The sequence below is a fragment of the Canis aureus genome, chromosome 32 (genome assembly GCF_053574225.1).
Source record: "Canis aureus isolate CA01 chromosome 32, VMU_Caureus_v.1.0, whole genome shotgun sequence".
NCBI lineage: Eukaryota > Metazoa > Chordata > Mammalia > Carnivora > Canidae > Canis > Canis aureus.
Genome location: NC_135642.1, coordinates 12,153,983 through 12,169,995, shown reverse-complemented (window position 1 = coordinate 12,169,995; position 16,013 = coordinate 12,153,983). Strand labels below are relative to the sequence as shown.

General features: G+C 51.8%; 1 protein-coding gene and 1 long non-coding RNA gene across 5 annotated transcripts in view; one reads left to right on the top strand and one right to left on the bottom strand.

Moving 5' to 3' along the window:
* Nucleotides 1-7,293, bottom strand: part of PAK6 (p21 (RAC1) activated kinase 6) — a 37,397-nt gene extending 30,104 nt beyond the window's left edge. The window contains exons 1-2 of one of the 4 annotated variants that reach the window (XM_077880602.1): nucleotides 6,556-7,293; nucleotides 5,692-5,775 (exon numbers count right to left, since the gene is read on the bottom strand). The gene's annotated coding sequence lies outside the window, so the exon portion shown is untranslated. Of the gene's footprint in view, nucleotides 1-5,691; nucleotides 5,776-6,294; nucleotides 6,471-6,555 lie in introns of those variants that run through there. The other 3 variants (XM_077880600.1, XM_077880596.1, XM_077880597.1) reach the window with 3 other exon arrangements.
* On the top strand, nucleotides 6,034-12,977 carry LOC144302999 (uncharacterized). The gene is made up of 3 exons (XR_013370051.1): nucleotides 6,034-6,174; nucleotides 8,977-9,052; nucleotides 9,441-12,977. It is a non-coding gene; the product is annotated as an uncharacterized LOC144302999 (long non-coding RNA).
* The last annotated feature ends 3,036 nt before the right edge of the window (nucleotides 12,978-16,013 follow it).

Here is a 16,013-nt window from a genome sequence, read left to right as displayed (position 1 = left end):
GCAAACTGACACTGGAGGCTGAGCTTGCCTGACAGTCCTCAAGGGGCCTGGTGATGTGAACAAGCACTCAGATGCAGAGGCCACCGTCCACCCAGTTCAAGGGGGCCGAAGCAGGGACAGAGAAGGCTGCAGCCCTCTTCCCAGTTTCATGGGGGTGCTGAACTACCTTGGGGAGGGCTGGACACAGAAAGAGCTACCTATGTTCCAAGGACACTCATTTTAGAGATATGATGAATTCATTTAATATCTTCTCACTAGGATCACTTTGCAGCCCTTGCTCTTAATGGGCTCCAAAGTTCCATCCAAATGTCTGTTGCTGGCAGTTCAGTTCTCTGGCTGGCATTTTTGCTAGCGGAATGAATAGCTGGAAGCTGCTTGAATGGAAACCCTTCATTGTCCCTTTTTATCTCTTCTGAGCCTCTAGCAGTTTTGTCCCTTTTTGTCTAAGGTAGGCTCAGGGCTGTGACTGGCACCTGTGCCCTGGATCCCAGGGCCTGGCTTCAGGAAGGACAGGTGAGTGGGGGGAGCAGAGGGCCTGTGCCCGATCAGGTGAGAGGACAGACCGGAGGAGTCTGAGGAAACATGATGTTGGTTGCCTTAGCCCCGTCCACAACCCTCTGGGGGGACAACATCTTAGCTCTAAATGCACAAAGTTCACACACTCTGGGCAGTGTGGCCTCTTGGGAACATTGACTATAATGCTCCCAGAACTCCCTTCACCTGCCATGAGTCAGTGTTGGACGGCATGGCCTGTCCAACGGCCACTTGGCTGGGCTGGCCTATGTGTAGAGGGGCCTGGAGGGGCCCAGGCAGCTACTGCCATCCCTCCTGGGGGTCTTTCCTTCCTTAGTCGCTGGTCCACATCTTGACTACCCTGGGGACGGTGGCCTGTGGAATCTATGTGTGAACACTTCCATGGCAGGGTGCTGGTGTGCACTGCTGTGTCCACTAGTGGCACAGTGGCCTTTGCTGGGATCATGGGTGGGGGCAGTTTTCCTGTCTCTCCATCCTCTCCTCCACAGGAGTTCTGTATGCACGCTCACTCCTGGCCTTGCATTCCTGCCTCTGAGCCTGGCTCCATCCCTCTCCAGGGCATGGGACACCACCTTTCTGGATCCCAGACATACCAAGACCCACTATAGTGGAAAATAAGTCTTCTTGTCCAGCTTGGGCCTGGTGACAGGGTGACAGCTGACAGGCAGCAAGCCTCCTGCTTCTGGGATCTAACCTCTGGTGGTGGCCCTTGGCTATTTAATTTCCTGCCTGGGGTCATGGTATATACTGGTGAAAAGACCACCAGAAGTGAAGGGGCTCCTGTGTGTCTCCTCTGACTTCTGCCCTGGAATCTCTCTTTCATTCCTAGATATAGTCATCATTACTTTCTTCTTTGGCTTAAGGCACTGCCAGCTTTATGGTTAAAATGTAAAATGCTTCCTGGGACAAGGAGAACATAAGTCAATCCATTTACAAATTAGCTGGATCTGTTTATTGGAGAGTATCCTGGGCTGGGGGGTGGGGGGGCAAAGCCTCTCCTTGGGGGACACTGATGAATGAACATGGGCTGAACTGGGGCTGCATGTTGGGCAAGATACAAGGGCAGGACAGGGTGGGGCCGGGGTGGCGCTAGTACAGAGCCAGGCCCCTGTTAGGGCAGGAGGCACAGAGGAGCATCAGGACCTGTCTGGCCTCCTAGTGTATGGGGCCAGGCTGTCCCCTCCAAGCCATCAGGTTACCTTGCAGCTTTTGCCTGCCCATGCTTGGGGGACACATTTGATGTTGCTGCTAACAAAAAAGGCAGCGTGGGCAGTGAGGGAGTATAGGACTGGGAGGTGCAGACCCCCAAGGCCTGAAACCAAGGCTCTGCCCCCAGTTAGCTGTGTGATCTCAGGACACACTTTCCTTCCCTGGGCCTCTGCTTCCCACTATAAAATTATGGGGCTTGATTAAACATTCTTAGAGACTCCTCTGGGCTCGAATGTGCTACGGCAATCCAAAGTGGCGAGCTTCTTTTGGGGGCAGTCCTTTCCTCCTCTGCACCCCACCTCACTGACCCCGAACTCTGCTTGGGATGCACGTGGGGCTGTGGAATAGATGGTCCCCTGGCTCCCTCCACTCTCTGTGCCCTTCCTCATTTGAAGCTAAAAGAAAGAAAATGGAGGCTGGAGGCTCCAGGCCAGGAAGCTGAACCAGAGAACCAGTCCTCCCGGTTTTAACTCTGCCTGCCACTGCTCCTGCAGCCTTCAGGAGCTGGGGCAGGCAGGCAGGCAGGCAACAGGCAGCACCTTTACTTACCTTGAGTAAAGGTGACTGGCTGGTTGCTATTTGCCCTGAGGGTAGAGGTGGAGTGGGCTGGGTCCCTGACACAAGGGGTTCAGAAACCAGAGCAACTCACTAGCTGACCTGAGCTTTCTGGATCTGCTTCTCTGAGCACCTAGAGGTACCCCCTCTCTGAGTCCTGATTAGCCTTAGTGTGAGAGAGAACACAGATCTGCCTCCACCTCCTAAGCCAGCGGCCCAGGGGCCTGAGTGCTTTGTGACTTGGGTAAACCAGAGCCAAGCAGAAAGATGCCAGCAGTTGCTGACTGAGGCAGCACGAGGGGGGCAGGGAGGGGGGAAGGTTGCCACAGAAGATCCACAGGTGTAGGAAAAAGGTCATTGCCTCCCCTCCTATAAAGACCTGGGTCTCTGCACTGCCTGATGTGTTGTAATGAGGTTTTATAGAAATTGCTGGCCAGCATGGGTGTCTCTTTGCTTGGGCTAATGTGGGTCTGTGCAGTTATGGGGAAACTGGAACCCATTTTTTGCATGCTAACTCCCCCCAGCATATGAAAGTATGCCATGTTCTGGGACATACTTTACTCTTTGCGGTGGACAGAACCTGGGATTACCTTTCCTAAATCTGTAGAACAGATAACTTCAGCAGAAAAAGCATAAAGTCTCTGAGTCTGAACCTTATGGTTCCTGGGCATTTCTAAGTCACTTGCCAGAGCAATCAAGGGGTCCCCTGTGGTCTTGGGTCTGGCCCCCTGCATGCAGCCCCTCCAAGTTTGTGCTTCAAGTGGGGCTCGTGAGTACGCAGTTCCTCAATGAATCAGGGCCACCACGTGACAGAATTTCAGACCCACAAAGGAGTCGGAGCAGGCCTCTTGATTCCTTTCCTGTCAGCCTGTTTTAAGTCCTCAAGACCTGAAACTAGACCCCAGATGGAGAAGGAAACTCTCAACAGACTCAAGTCATTTCTAGGAGAAACTCAGTGGCTGACAATTTGCCATTCAGGAAAAACTGGAGCTGGTATGGCATTCCTTCCCATTCCTTCCCAGCATTCTCCATTCTCCCTCTTGCATTTGTATACCTCCTTGAGCATGCATCCTCTGCCCATCGCTGTTCCAACGGCTTCTTCCTTTGCTTTCCATTCTCAACTAATCTGTTTTTATCCATCTTTGTTAGGTTCTACTTTAAGATCCATCTCCCAGTATTGGTCTAAATTTATAAATTATCTGGACTGGATGGGTCATGGCTCACAGCTTCTTGGAGGTGGTGGGGGCCTGAGGTGGGCAAAGGAACATCACCACCCTGTTGCCGATCAAAGCTCTGTAGCTCAGCTGGTCTCTGGTGGGGTTGGCTCCAAGCTCGGCTCCCTTTTCTACTCCTCTGGGGAAGAGCTGTAAGCTCTCCAGGGGAAGGGCTCGTTCCTTCATTTATCAGCACTTTCCCCCCACCCCGTCTCTGCCACCTGTGTTTTGTACTTAGTCATCAGGCAACCCCTGCAAGTGAGAGAGCAGAACTAGGTGCCAATTGCCACCTCCAAGTGCTGCCTGGAGCCCACGTCTTGCCAAGAACAGACAAGTTTCCCTTTATCTCACGTCTCCTACTTCTCACCTTAGCCTTGAGTGGGCCCTCAGGCAGAGCTCATGAGGGGGCAGCTTCTGGTCAGTGTGCTTCCCTTGGCAGCGCCAGGTAGTCGAGAGCTCTTTCTGCCTCGAAAGTTTCCTTTTCCATGTTCTCTCCCAACTTGTTGGCTAACTCACTTCTTTGAGGGTCAGGCTGCCGAATGCCTGTTCAGGAGGTTGGCTAGCAACCTTCCTACTGCCTGAGTCGGTCCTGAGTCCTGGGCCTTCCCACTTATGGTGTCCAGGGTATCCTACAGGAATGGTTCTGCTTCGGGCCACAGGACAGTCCTCCCTGCCTTCTGCACCCAGGACACAGTGTGTTAGAAGCATCTCTGGGACCGTCTCTCAGTGTCTCCAGCTCTCTCCTGCCAGCCCCTCCCATGGACATGGGTAGGTATAAGAAAGCAGCCATTCAGAGCCCTCCCTGAGCCCTCTCGAAACCCCAGGCAACCTCTCCTCTTCCTGCCCCCCCATGCCACCTGTGCCCTGGCTTCTACTCTCTGCTTCCTCTTAGCCCAGGCAGCTGGCCTGCTGTTTGTCTGGCACTCCATAACCTCTGCCAGCTGAGCATGGGTATCAGCAGCTGCTCAGCTCTGCATACATGGGAGACCCCCTAGGCTTGGAGTCACCTTTTGCAAGGAGGCAAATACCTCCACTGCTGGGTCATTTTCCTCATAGAGCCAGGTATGGGGCTTAATTGATTGGGAGACACTGGCAGTTCATCTGGACTTAAGTCCAGTGTGCTTCTCCAGGACAGAGGGCACCCCCCTCTCATCCTTGGGTATTGTGCTGAGTGAGCTTTACTGTGGCTAGAGACCCCCAGATCCACCTGCACCTTCCCTGTGCCTGGCACATTCCAGAGAGCTCAGCTCATAAAGAATCAGTCTGTCTTTGGGAGCCCAAAAGGTCTGTACAGCCCCCACACTACCACCTTGCACCCATTCTCAAGTGCACAGAGCTTTTCAGCTTCAAGGCCCCCTCCTAAGCTGCAGAGGGGCCCCCTTGCTCGGCCCCAAGGCCTTATCCCTAGCTAGATGAGCCTCCGTGGGGTCGGGCAGCCCTGAGTCCATCCTCTACTCCTGGTACCCAGTTCCCACCAGAACCAGCTTAGGGAAAGACCCTCCAGCCTTGCTGTGTGACACCAGGGAAAGACCAAACAGCATGCGCTGGATTCGCCTGGCTTCTTCATGGAGCCCCAGCACTTTAAGCCCCGAGCCCAGTGGGCATGACCCTCCTGGAGCCAAGCGTGTCCTGAACCCTGCAGCAGAGCTGGGGAGCCTGGGGCCTGTGAGAAGCAATGGTGCCCAGCCAGGCGGTCCCCTGAACCGGACCTCCCGCCAAGTTTCAGAGTCAGAATCTCCGCCAGGTCAAACTCTGCATGAGGGCGTGCCAGGGAGCTGGGTCCCAGTGGTGCTCCATAAATATCTGTGGGATGAATAGTTGAGTGGAGTGTCCCAGAGAGGTGGTGGGGGTGAGCGGGGCCTCCCTGAGGGGCGTCCCGGTGGCACCACACCAGCCTGGCCCAGCAAGAGGGAGGGAGGTAAAGGCAGGAACGGTAGAAACAAGCATTTCTTCCTCCACCCGGGAAGCCAGAAGCCAGCTTGCACCAGGCTGTTTCAAAATCAACCTGGGAAGGCAGCAGCAGGCCCGGGTGGGGCGTGGGGTGTGGGGCTCCTCGTCCCGGAGCCCGCGGCCTCCGCCCCTGAGCCTGGACGCTTTGGCGCCCCAGCCCCGCCCGCAGGGCCCGAACCCCGGCCCCGGCCCCGGCCCGGCCCCGGCCCCCTGGCCGCAGGGACCTTACCGTGGCCACTCTTGGGGCGCTGGGGGTGCGGCTCCTCACTCACTGCAGGCCGGTGCTCGTTTCTAGCCCAGGAAGAGGCACTCCCTTCAGGCAAAAAAAAAAAAAAAAAAAAGAGAGAAAGGAAAGGAGGAAGAAAACCTCAGTGCTTTCCTTGCTTAGCCGCTTCTCCCGAAGGCTCCTGGTTGGTGTCGTCTTGGTGTCCTGCCTGTGGGCGCAGAGCCTTGCTCCCCTGGCAGCTCCCTCACCGGTGTGGCCCGAGCCTGCCAGCCCTCTGGGGGAGGCGCGGGAGGTGGCCCACGCCCCGCTGCCTGACACACTGGAGCATGCTCCGTGGGCCCAGGCCGAGCGGCGGCCCCGGCGGGCCCGAGCCCGGGAGGCCGCGTCCTGGCCAGCGCCCTCCTCCGGGAATGCGTCCCTGTGGGCTCGCAGAGGACACGCTTCGGTGCTGACTGGCACTGCATGGTCGGATGACAGAATTCGTTGGTAGGAGGCTGTCTCCTTAGTTCCCTGGGGCTGTCAGAAGAGGGGGGCAGCCAGGGCGGTGTCTGGCGTGCCGGCAGGTGGGCCTCCGTCCTTGGCCTACCCCTCTCGGCCATCCCCTACCTGAAACCCTCCCGTGTCTCTGTCCTGTGGCCTCATAGAGGGTCTGGGCCTGAGCTGGAGCTGCTCCTCGTCCTGTTTAGCCAGGCGCTTGGAGTCCCTTTTCCGAAGCACCCATCTTAGGGTCTGGGAGGGTCTGGAGTCAGTTAGGACTAACTGCTGCCAAGTCCTCCGTCCCCAGCTCTCTGTCCTCAGCAGGAGGGGGAGGGGATGACATGCACACCCTCATACACACACACACACACCCAGCGCAGAGCCACCTACCTGCACAGGCCAGCCTCAGCCAATCCAGCCTTGCTCTCCAAATGCCACTCTGACCCTAGAAGCCACTCATTCACTGCAATATCCTGCGGGAGGGGAGTTCAAAGCCAGCCCAGGAGAACTCCAGTTAGCACGGACCCGGCTCCCCTTCTCTCCTGACACCTCCAGAGGACACAGCAGCCTGATCACCATATCTGCTATTGCACTTCGCCGGCCAGCATCTCTCTCCTGGAACCTCGGGCCCCCACAGCATCTTCCATATCCTTAGGGGGAGGCAGCGGATTCCTGATAGGTCCCATCTTCCTTAGAGCCCAGGGTAGAGAGGGAAGGACTGGAAGGGGCGGGCCCCAGGTGCAGCTCCGAGTTTCCAGCTCCCAAAATAATCGGATGCGAAAAGGGAGGAAGGAATCTGGGGGCCAGCAGGTGACTCAGTGCCAGTGGGCTGGCTTAGTCACCTGGATGGCTGCTCCCAGCTCCTGGCACATCAGGCAGGGAGCAGTGCCCTCCCCCATCTGTCGACAGCAGCGCTGTCAAAGGGAGCGTGGCCTTGGCCGAGGAGCGCCAGCAGGCCCAGGGCTGCCTGGCAGGCTGCACACAGGCGCAAGCGAGCTCCGGCTGCCTTCCCAGCCGCAGCGTGCCCCTCCTCCACCACGCACCCAGGCTCACTTTGGGATTTCTCCATTAAATCCTCAGGCAACGACCTGCTCGTTTGGGGCACGGAGCTGCTCCAACGTTGCTTGGCAATTTTGATATCGTCGGGGGTTGCTATGGGGAGGAGGGTGATGTCATTGACACAAAAAAACCCACTGAATTTACAAATCAGCTGGGGCTGGAGCTATTTATAAAAACACATTTTTCCCTGCCTTCCTTGACTGAGAGGGAGGGAAGGGAAGGGCTGCCTGCCAGGCTCCGTGGAAGCCTCCCCCAGCCCGCAGAACCCAGGCCACCCCCACCCCCACCCTGGCTCCCTGCCCCTCAGGACAGGACGGGTAGGCCCTGGCTGCAGCTGGGCCCAACTCCCCTTTTGGGGTCGCAGCTGGTGCTGTGGAGCATGGGCACCAGCTCCCTGGGGTGGCAGGGGCCAGAAGCCAGCCACTCAGCCAGACCCTTTAGAAACAGGAAGGGGTGCTCCCCTGGGCACCCATGGGCCAGCTCCCCTGAGTGCACCAGGTGAAGCCTGGCCTTCCAAAATGCCCTGGCTTCTGAGGCTGTCTGTCTCCTCCCCTAGCATCTCTTCTCCTCCCAGTGTCCAACTATGGGATCCCCAAGCCCCCCAGTCTTGGCCCCCTGCTCCTCTCTTGCCACGCTCTCTGAAACACCACCTTCTCCGTGGCTTTGGCTGTCAACCTGGACGTGCTCACCCAGAGCCCTCGTCTGGCTGCCCTGCTGCAGGTAGTGTCCCCGATGAGTGGCCCCACTGTTGCTGGCAACCAGATGGAGACTGCTGCACTCTTTGGCTCTTCCCACTCCCCTTGACCCTTATATCCAAGGTGGCACTGGGCTGGTCGGATTCTTTGTGAGAACTCTTCCATAAATCCTCCACAGTGTAGCAGTGTGGTGTCTGGTTAAAAGCCCAAGTTCTGAGTTTTCACCGTCCTGAGTTCGCATCCCCACTCTGTTGGTCATCAACCAAGTGACCTCTGGCATGTGATTTAACCAGCTGAGTTCCATTGCCTCGTCCACAAAATCGGGATGATTTCACCTGCCTCATAGGGTTGCGGGAATTAAACAAACAAAGCTCCTGGCACAGGGACGGCTCGTCCTGAGAGCTCAGTAAACAATCTTTTTCTCTACTTTCATCACTATTATCTACCCACCACATGGGGGCAGGTTTATCTTCCAAAACCATGACCCCCAGTCACCTCTGGAGCTAAGGTCTCAAGCTGCACACAGACATTTTGGTTGAAGTGCACAACATTGGACCTCATGTCATTGAGCATGAAGATTTCCATTAGGTCCTCCAACTACCAGCCATGGGACCCACTCCAGCTCCATCCTGAGAAGGAAAGGAATTTTTTGATGGCTGTCAGGTAATTAAGTCCTAGCACTGATGAGAAGCCTGAAGAATCAAGTCCAGGGCAGAAGCCAGCGCTCTAGGCAACAGGATACTGTAGCCACCCCTGGTGGGAAGGTGCCCCTACCACGTGCCCCACCGAGCACACCTCTGCCATTTGCTGCAAGAACAAGGAAAGTGGCTGGCAGGCTCAGGTCATGTGCGGAGGGGAGGGTATCCTGGGCACAGCCCTTCTGTTGCCACACATGATGTGGGGAACAAAAGAAGGGTGCTGTTATTGAGGGGGAACGGGTACTGGGGGATCAAAATCCAGCTGATGCTCAAAACAAGCACCTTTGCTGTTTTTTTCTATTCAATTCCTGAGCATGATAAATCAGTAGTTCTCAACTCTTTTATTTTTGTCTTTATAGGCTTCTGAAAATGGATGGCCTGCACAAACGGAGACCTGTGCCTCTACTCCATCATGTTGCGTGACTTCTTGATTTGGTGAGGATGCCTGCCAACTCAGATCCATCTCTCGCATAGGTTGTACAAGGGCAAGCGGGACCTGTGGACCATTGAAAGAAACCCTCCCAAGTGTGGCTGCCCATTGCAGGGACAGGTGGGCAGATGCCCAGATATCCCTGGGCCAGTGGGTGTGCCCTTTGCCCTTCTTTATCCCAGCAGAGTCACGTGTCTGCTGGTTCCAGCAGGCTCCGAGCTCTCCGGGGCAGGAAGCCCAGCCTGGTGCTGAGCACATAGTAAACACTCACGTAATCCGGGTGGAATGAACGCGTGAGGAGTTTCTATGCTCTGGCCATCCTTACTTAGAATACAGTGAATCGTGGAGCTGAGAGGGACTCTAGGATCACCAGCCCTGTGCCCCCTTCTACAGGTATGAAAGCTGCAGCCCCGAGAGATGAAGTGACTCAGCAGAGCCGCAGAGGAAACAGAGGCAGTCATGACTGGAACTCAGCTTTCCCTGCTCATAGGCTCGGATTGTTCCCTTTGCTGCCCACACAGGCCCGTCCTGGCTCCGGCTCTGAGTGTGTGACGTCTCTGTAATTCAGTCAAAGGCAGTGGCGGCGGCGGGTGCTGTCACCAGGGGACTCTCTGCCTTTGAATCTCGGCTCCCTGGGAATTGCAGCATTGGCAAATCTGCCAAGAGGGTGTCCTTACAATTTCTTAGTAGCAGTTTTTCACTCTATTCTTTTGTTCTTGAAAATGGAGATATTGCCTCAAAGGTAACTTGCCTCATGTCGGTTCAGTCAGGTTCCGCTGGAGTGATGGCTTACATCAGCAATGTCCCACTGCATGGTTTGAAGAAACCAGTGGCGATGTACTCAGGCCATGTAACAGCAGAGTCCTAAAATTTTTATGAACTAAGGCTTCCCAGGTTTTCCCAAAGAATGAAAAGTTTCAGAAACAAAATCGAGGGTTCTAGGGTATGGTAAAAATTCCTTTTTACAAAAAAAAAAAAAAAAATTTCCTTTTTACAGACAACTTTTTCTAGATATTTAGGATCTTCCTCACACTTCCCGTCATGCTGAGTGGTATGCAGGGAGCTTTACGAAGACCTTCCTAATGGCTGTGTGGGCCTGTCTCTACCTGCCTACACTTGTCAACACCTCTGCTGCAGGGCCAGGAAGGGAGGGACAAATTCTTCCCACCTTCAACCCCTACGGGGAAGCGCTTGGATTAATGAGCAAGTGTTGCCACTGGGGGCCTGTGTCTCCTGCACTCTGGGGAGGCCTCTCTTTAGAGGTGCTCCTAAGTCTTGGGCCTCGAGGAGAACCAGACCAGAGGCAGAGGCCCACTCTCAACAGATTTTCCCAAAGGGCTTCCTACATGGCAGATGGGGTGCCCGGGAAGCAGAGGTTTCCAGGATATCTGCCTGCCTTCATGGTATTGGTTAGGTTAAGCAAAGGGGAGGATAGTCAAGTAAAGAAAGGTCAAGTCCTAGAGATCCTTAGTGGGAAGGAAGTTGAGGGCCTGGTCAGATAGGGACGCTCTGGGTCCCTTTGGTGCCCTCTCCCTGGCCCCACTTCTCCATCCATCCTGTGAGGGTGGGTGGGGCAGGGAGCCCAGGGTGATGAGGAACCCTGGGGGCTGGGCAAGGTGTGTGGAAGACAGCTGGCAGGGGGATTTTCTCCACCGTGTTCCATGGAGTAGGAATGCCTGCTGGGTTGCAGATTAGGGAATTTCTCAGGAGCTCTTTTCCTCAACAAAAGCAAATTGGAAAGGCCTGGGGGTGGGGGAGGGAGGTGGAGGGGGGCTGGGTAGTTAATATTGCTGTTGGCTAACAGCCTTGCTGCCTGGCCACTGACCCTCTGGCCTTGATCAATGCTGCCTAAAAGTGAAGAGGGAGTGGTGAGGCCTTCCAATAGTCCAGTCTGGGCTGCAGAACCTACCCGGATACCAGTGGGCATGGAAAGCTGGGAGGAGGCCAAGGGACCAAAGTGAAGTCTGAGGGAAGACAGGGATTATTCCTGAGAAACTGGTTTAGCATCCTCCACGCCTCCAGCCCCACAGTGCCCCTGCCTCTGGTTCAAGCAGGGGGCGCAAGAAGAGAGGGTGATGGGGCATGGTCGGAGGGAGATAGACCAGAGACAAGGCCAGGGTCAGCAGGGTCAGAGGTCCTAAGGTAGGCATTTTTATTGTCTTCCCTTCTTGCCATTATGCCCTTAAAATGCTACCGGGGACAGGAGGGAGGGGACGACAGATCAGAATCTCAAAAGGTTTAGGAGTGATCCAAGTGGCTAGGGGCTCTGCTGTTTCCCTGCATGAGCTTCCCCCCCCCCCCCCCCCCCCCCCCCCCCGGGAGAAACAGGGTGAGCATTTCCTGGGGGCAGCCTCTATGGGTGGGGCTGGCCGAGACTGGACTTGAGATGGAGTGGAAACAAATCTTTCTGTCAGAGTGAAACAGGCATTCCTCCACTCAGAATGAGTTGAGCTGGTCCCAGCAGGGTGGGGTTCAGGGGGTTGACCCCCGAGGAGTTAACAATGTGAAGGTCGGCTCAGAAACCGGTCAGAGCTGCAACCTGCAGAGTCCCAAGTACTGGACTCACAAGTGTTTTCCTCTTTCCGGCAGAGGATGTGATGGGCCTTTGTTGTCCTAGCCCCAGTTCACCAGGAGCAGAGCCTTCTTGACACATGTCAACTTCTGCGTGAGCAAGGGTTCAGTGATAAATCTGGCAGCCCATGTGAAACAAAGCAGCAAAAAGACACGTGTGGAGAAGGGTTCCCAGTGTCTCTAAAATGTAGCTCAAAGTATATTTTCTTGGGCACAATTTATAGGCTATGCACTGTACTTTAACTCATTTAATCCTCACAACAATCTAATTTATGAATCCATTCAACAAATACCTATTGAGTACCTGCTAGGTGCAAAGCTCTGTGCTAAGTGCTGAGGGTAGCTCAGTGAACAAGACAAGTCGCTGTCCTCATGAAGTTTACACTCTAGGTTGGACCTATTATCTCATTTCAGAGATGAGAAAACTAAGGCCTCCTGAATTTAACCTACTTGCTCAGGTTACTAAGTGACAGGGCAGGGCTTGGAACCCTGGCAATCTGTTTCAGAGTCCAGAATGCTATTTGCTACCAAATGCTTCCTTTTGGACCAAGGAACCAACACCACCCATGTGGCACACACCATTGGTTGCCTCTCTGAGTCCATCTCTCTCTTTAATTGGTGGAAGAAACCCAATTTATTTGGATGTACACTTTCATACCTGTGTGCTGGAGGAAGGGGCCCTGCCCAGTCCCAGCCCCAGGAGCGAATCTTGATTAGTTTGAACCAATCTTCTTAATTCTCTTCCTTTTGCCAGGGGCTGGTTTAGGCCCTAGGTATCCTCTATGTGGACAAGACTAAGTTTGCTGAGAGGGTTTCTGGGCAAAGTTTTCTTGTGCTGTTCTAAGTTGTTGATCTGGGAACTGTTGTCACCAACTGGGTTTCATAAGGTGACAGGCCTGAGGACAAAAGCCAACATGCTGAAGATGGTGGAATAGAAATTTGGGCCCTCCATATGTTCTGAGCTCCAGGCTTATCATATGTGAGATAACAGATATTCTTACCCTTTATGAAATTTTGGGTTGTTTTCTGACTTTTATAGCTGAAAACTACCTAATACAAACCAGCTCCAATCCCTGCCATGCCATGCAATCCCAGCCTGGTCTGGCCCTCACTTCCTCCAAGTGTCTTAAAACACATCTGCTCCACTCCTTTGACCTGTGGTCGCTTACCTTGAAATGTCCTTTGACTTATTTCTCTCTACATCTGTTGGTTTTAACCTGTAACTGTTCCTCTAACTAAATTATAAACTCCCTGAAGGGAGTGAGCATCCTTACATTTCTTTATGCCCTCTGTGGCGCCTGTCATTAATATGGAACCCCAGCACAGCTTAATAAATACTTCTTGGCTAATCTTCTTTGACACATTCCAAGAGATTATTTGCTGCCCTAGAGGGGTAAATGAACACATTTCAACAAAGAATAAAATGGGCATCAACAGGTTGCAGCTGCAGGCCTAAGTGAATAAGAATGTCAGATGTCTCCATCTTGGCTTAGACTCCACAGTGGATTATGAGAGCTCCAACTGCCTCCTGTGCATCCAGCTCTGGGGTCTGCTGGGGAGACAGAGGAATCTGCGGCTTGCTATGAGCCAAAGAACTTTCATGCTAAGCAGCCACATCTAGTTTTTAACTCTCACAACGGCCCCTGGGGGTAGGAGCCATTGGCAGTAGTTTCTAGATGGCAGACTGACCTGCCCGGCTCTAACAGCCAGTAAGGAGAAGACCTAGGGCTTGAGCCCAAGCTTTCTAGTTCTGGAATTGAGTTTATAGGGCTCCCTGTGTTCCCCTTTTTCTTTTTCCTATTAAGCAAGTGGTCATCTTTTACGTATTGGCTCAGGAGAGGGAGACAGTGGAGCATAAAACAGAAATTGTTCCAAAAACCTCTAGCAAGAAGTGTCAGAGAGAGACTAAATGTCTTAGCCTTAAGTGGGGTGAATAGGCCCTGCTCCCTAAGCTGGACAGTCTTTCTCCTGGTGGAGGAGAGGGGGAGGGGAGTGAGCCACATCTGTCAGTGGCTAGAGGTGAAGGAAATCTGCATCCTATTGCCCACAACTGAGAGCAGCACAATCCTGCCTGATGCATCAGAACAAACGGACCAGAGGTAGCCTTTTAAGGGTTCCTGTACTTTGAACACGGCACAGAAGCAGCAGAAGCCATAAGCCAGAGAAGACCCTTCAGGCTGAAATGCCCTTGTGGACTAAGACTGGGGACCAGACGGACCTTCCTGACAGCTTGGTGCGTGGCCAATCCTGAGACTGTCTTAAGGACAAAGATTTGGTTTCCTGAAGGTCACCTCCAACAGAAACAACTCCTTCCTCCTTATCTTTAGATTATAGAACACCATGCTTCTTTCACTTACCTTTATCATGTTACAGATTTGGCTACATGTTACATTATAAATTAACTCAAAAGATAGTAAAGGTAGTGATCAACTAGCTAGGATCCCAAAGTACTTGAGAGGATTCCAGAGAATTTTAAACTGTTCAAGTAACGTTAGAACTAAATCAACATAGGTATCTGCAAGTTATCTGTACTGAAAACCTTAGTTCACAATATTCTGTAAGATAGGCACTCAAGCACGCTATCCTCATTTTATAAAGGACACTATTTCAGAAAGGGTAAGTAACTTGTTCAGTGCCACAGAGCCAGGATTCAAGCTCAGGGGTTCTAGCTCTAGAGGCAGCATTTCTAACCACCATACTAGTATTTGAGTTGGCACCACAGGCAGGGAGCCACCTCAATATTGAGAAGGTTCTAGCAGGCCCTGGGCCTGTGCAATTGACCCCCTATAATAATATCAGCACTACGTGCAAATTATAACTAAGGTATAAACCACCCCCCCACAGATCTTGTCCCAAAGAGCTCATCTGAGTGAGAGAGGTAAGGCCTGTACACGTGCCTGTCCAAGGCAGCTAATAGTACTGCAGCAGGGAAATGGTACAAGTAGGAGCTATAGGGCAGCCTCTAGTGGCTATACCATGGAACCTCAACCACGGGTCTACATGTTAGGATACTACATGTTAGGAGGTGCCTGTCTAGGGGAGTCCTCAGCAAGTGGGAGTGGCTTCCCTCTGTTCAGTGATGGAGTCCAGTGGACACGGAAGGTATCTCCCAGCAACGCTAGCTGACTTTCATCTACTCTGCCTCGCTCTTATTTCTGCTTGTCTAACCCCCTCGATTTGCTGGGATTCCTTGACTCACTGTACCACACACACGTTTATCCTTAGCGATCTCATTTCCTTGAATGAGCCAATCTAACTGAAGCTTCATGTGTCCCCTTTTCAATGTTTTTATCACTTTATTCTAATATTACCAGATATTTAGATTTTGTTTGAAAAAATGCATAAGCAAACAAATGAATGTATATATTCATCTTTTTGTTCGCAGATTTGAATGGGTATTTGTTTTTATGAAATGCCATTCTTTTTTGCTAATTGCAGGACTGAAGCAATTAAATAAAAATACATCACATGACCAGGCCAGTAAGATTAATCAGCATATACTGATTTACATAACTTGCAAATGGATGTGAAGCACACATTCCAATGGAACAACTGCACTTGTGGAAATAATATTTAATTTTGAAAGGAGTAAAGAGGACAATGAAGTGTTTCACAATGTAAGGTCAGCAGTCAATTACAATAGAAGGTTACAGAAACATACATAAAGTGACACACTAGAAAGTGAGGTTATGATTCCATGCACATCTAGAGCCTAGGATAGATTTTATCTCCCCTCACCAAGGATCCAATGTAACTAGTTCTCGAACTTGTAGCTATTATTTTCCAACATTTTAATTCATGATTTATTTTTGACAACTATGTGTTAATCTCTGGAAGTATATAAAAGTAATAGACACATAATCCTTTGTTCACAAGGGATTTGAAAACCAGCAGTTTGAGCAACCACTCCTTTCCCATGGAGAGGCCAATTTGAACTTATGGGACAATACTGTTCAGCAGCTGGAAATCTGCCAAAGGAGCCTCTAAGAAGCAGGATTATCAGTAGTGGTAGGCTTTGATAGAAAAAATGGTATAGATTTGTAGAAGTTTAGCCTAAGTTCATCATGGTCTGTCTGTTCCTTTCTTAATCATACAATGTCAGTTTGTAAAAACTCAAGTTTTTTTTTTTTTTTAACTCAAGTTTTTATACAAAAGCCATAAAATGCTTATTTTGTTTTGGAAAAAATCAAGTTTTATGTAATTCAATCTGTTGTTCACAGACATAGGAAATTATAAGGAAGATGGTAATTTTGGAATGTATATATCAAATAGAAAATTACAAAACATTTGAATATATATGATATTTCAGCATATAAAGATAGTTTAGATATATTATCTTCAATGATTTAAAATTATTTTCATTTTATTTATTTATTTATTTATTTATTTATTTAT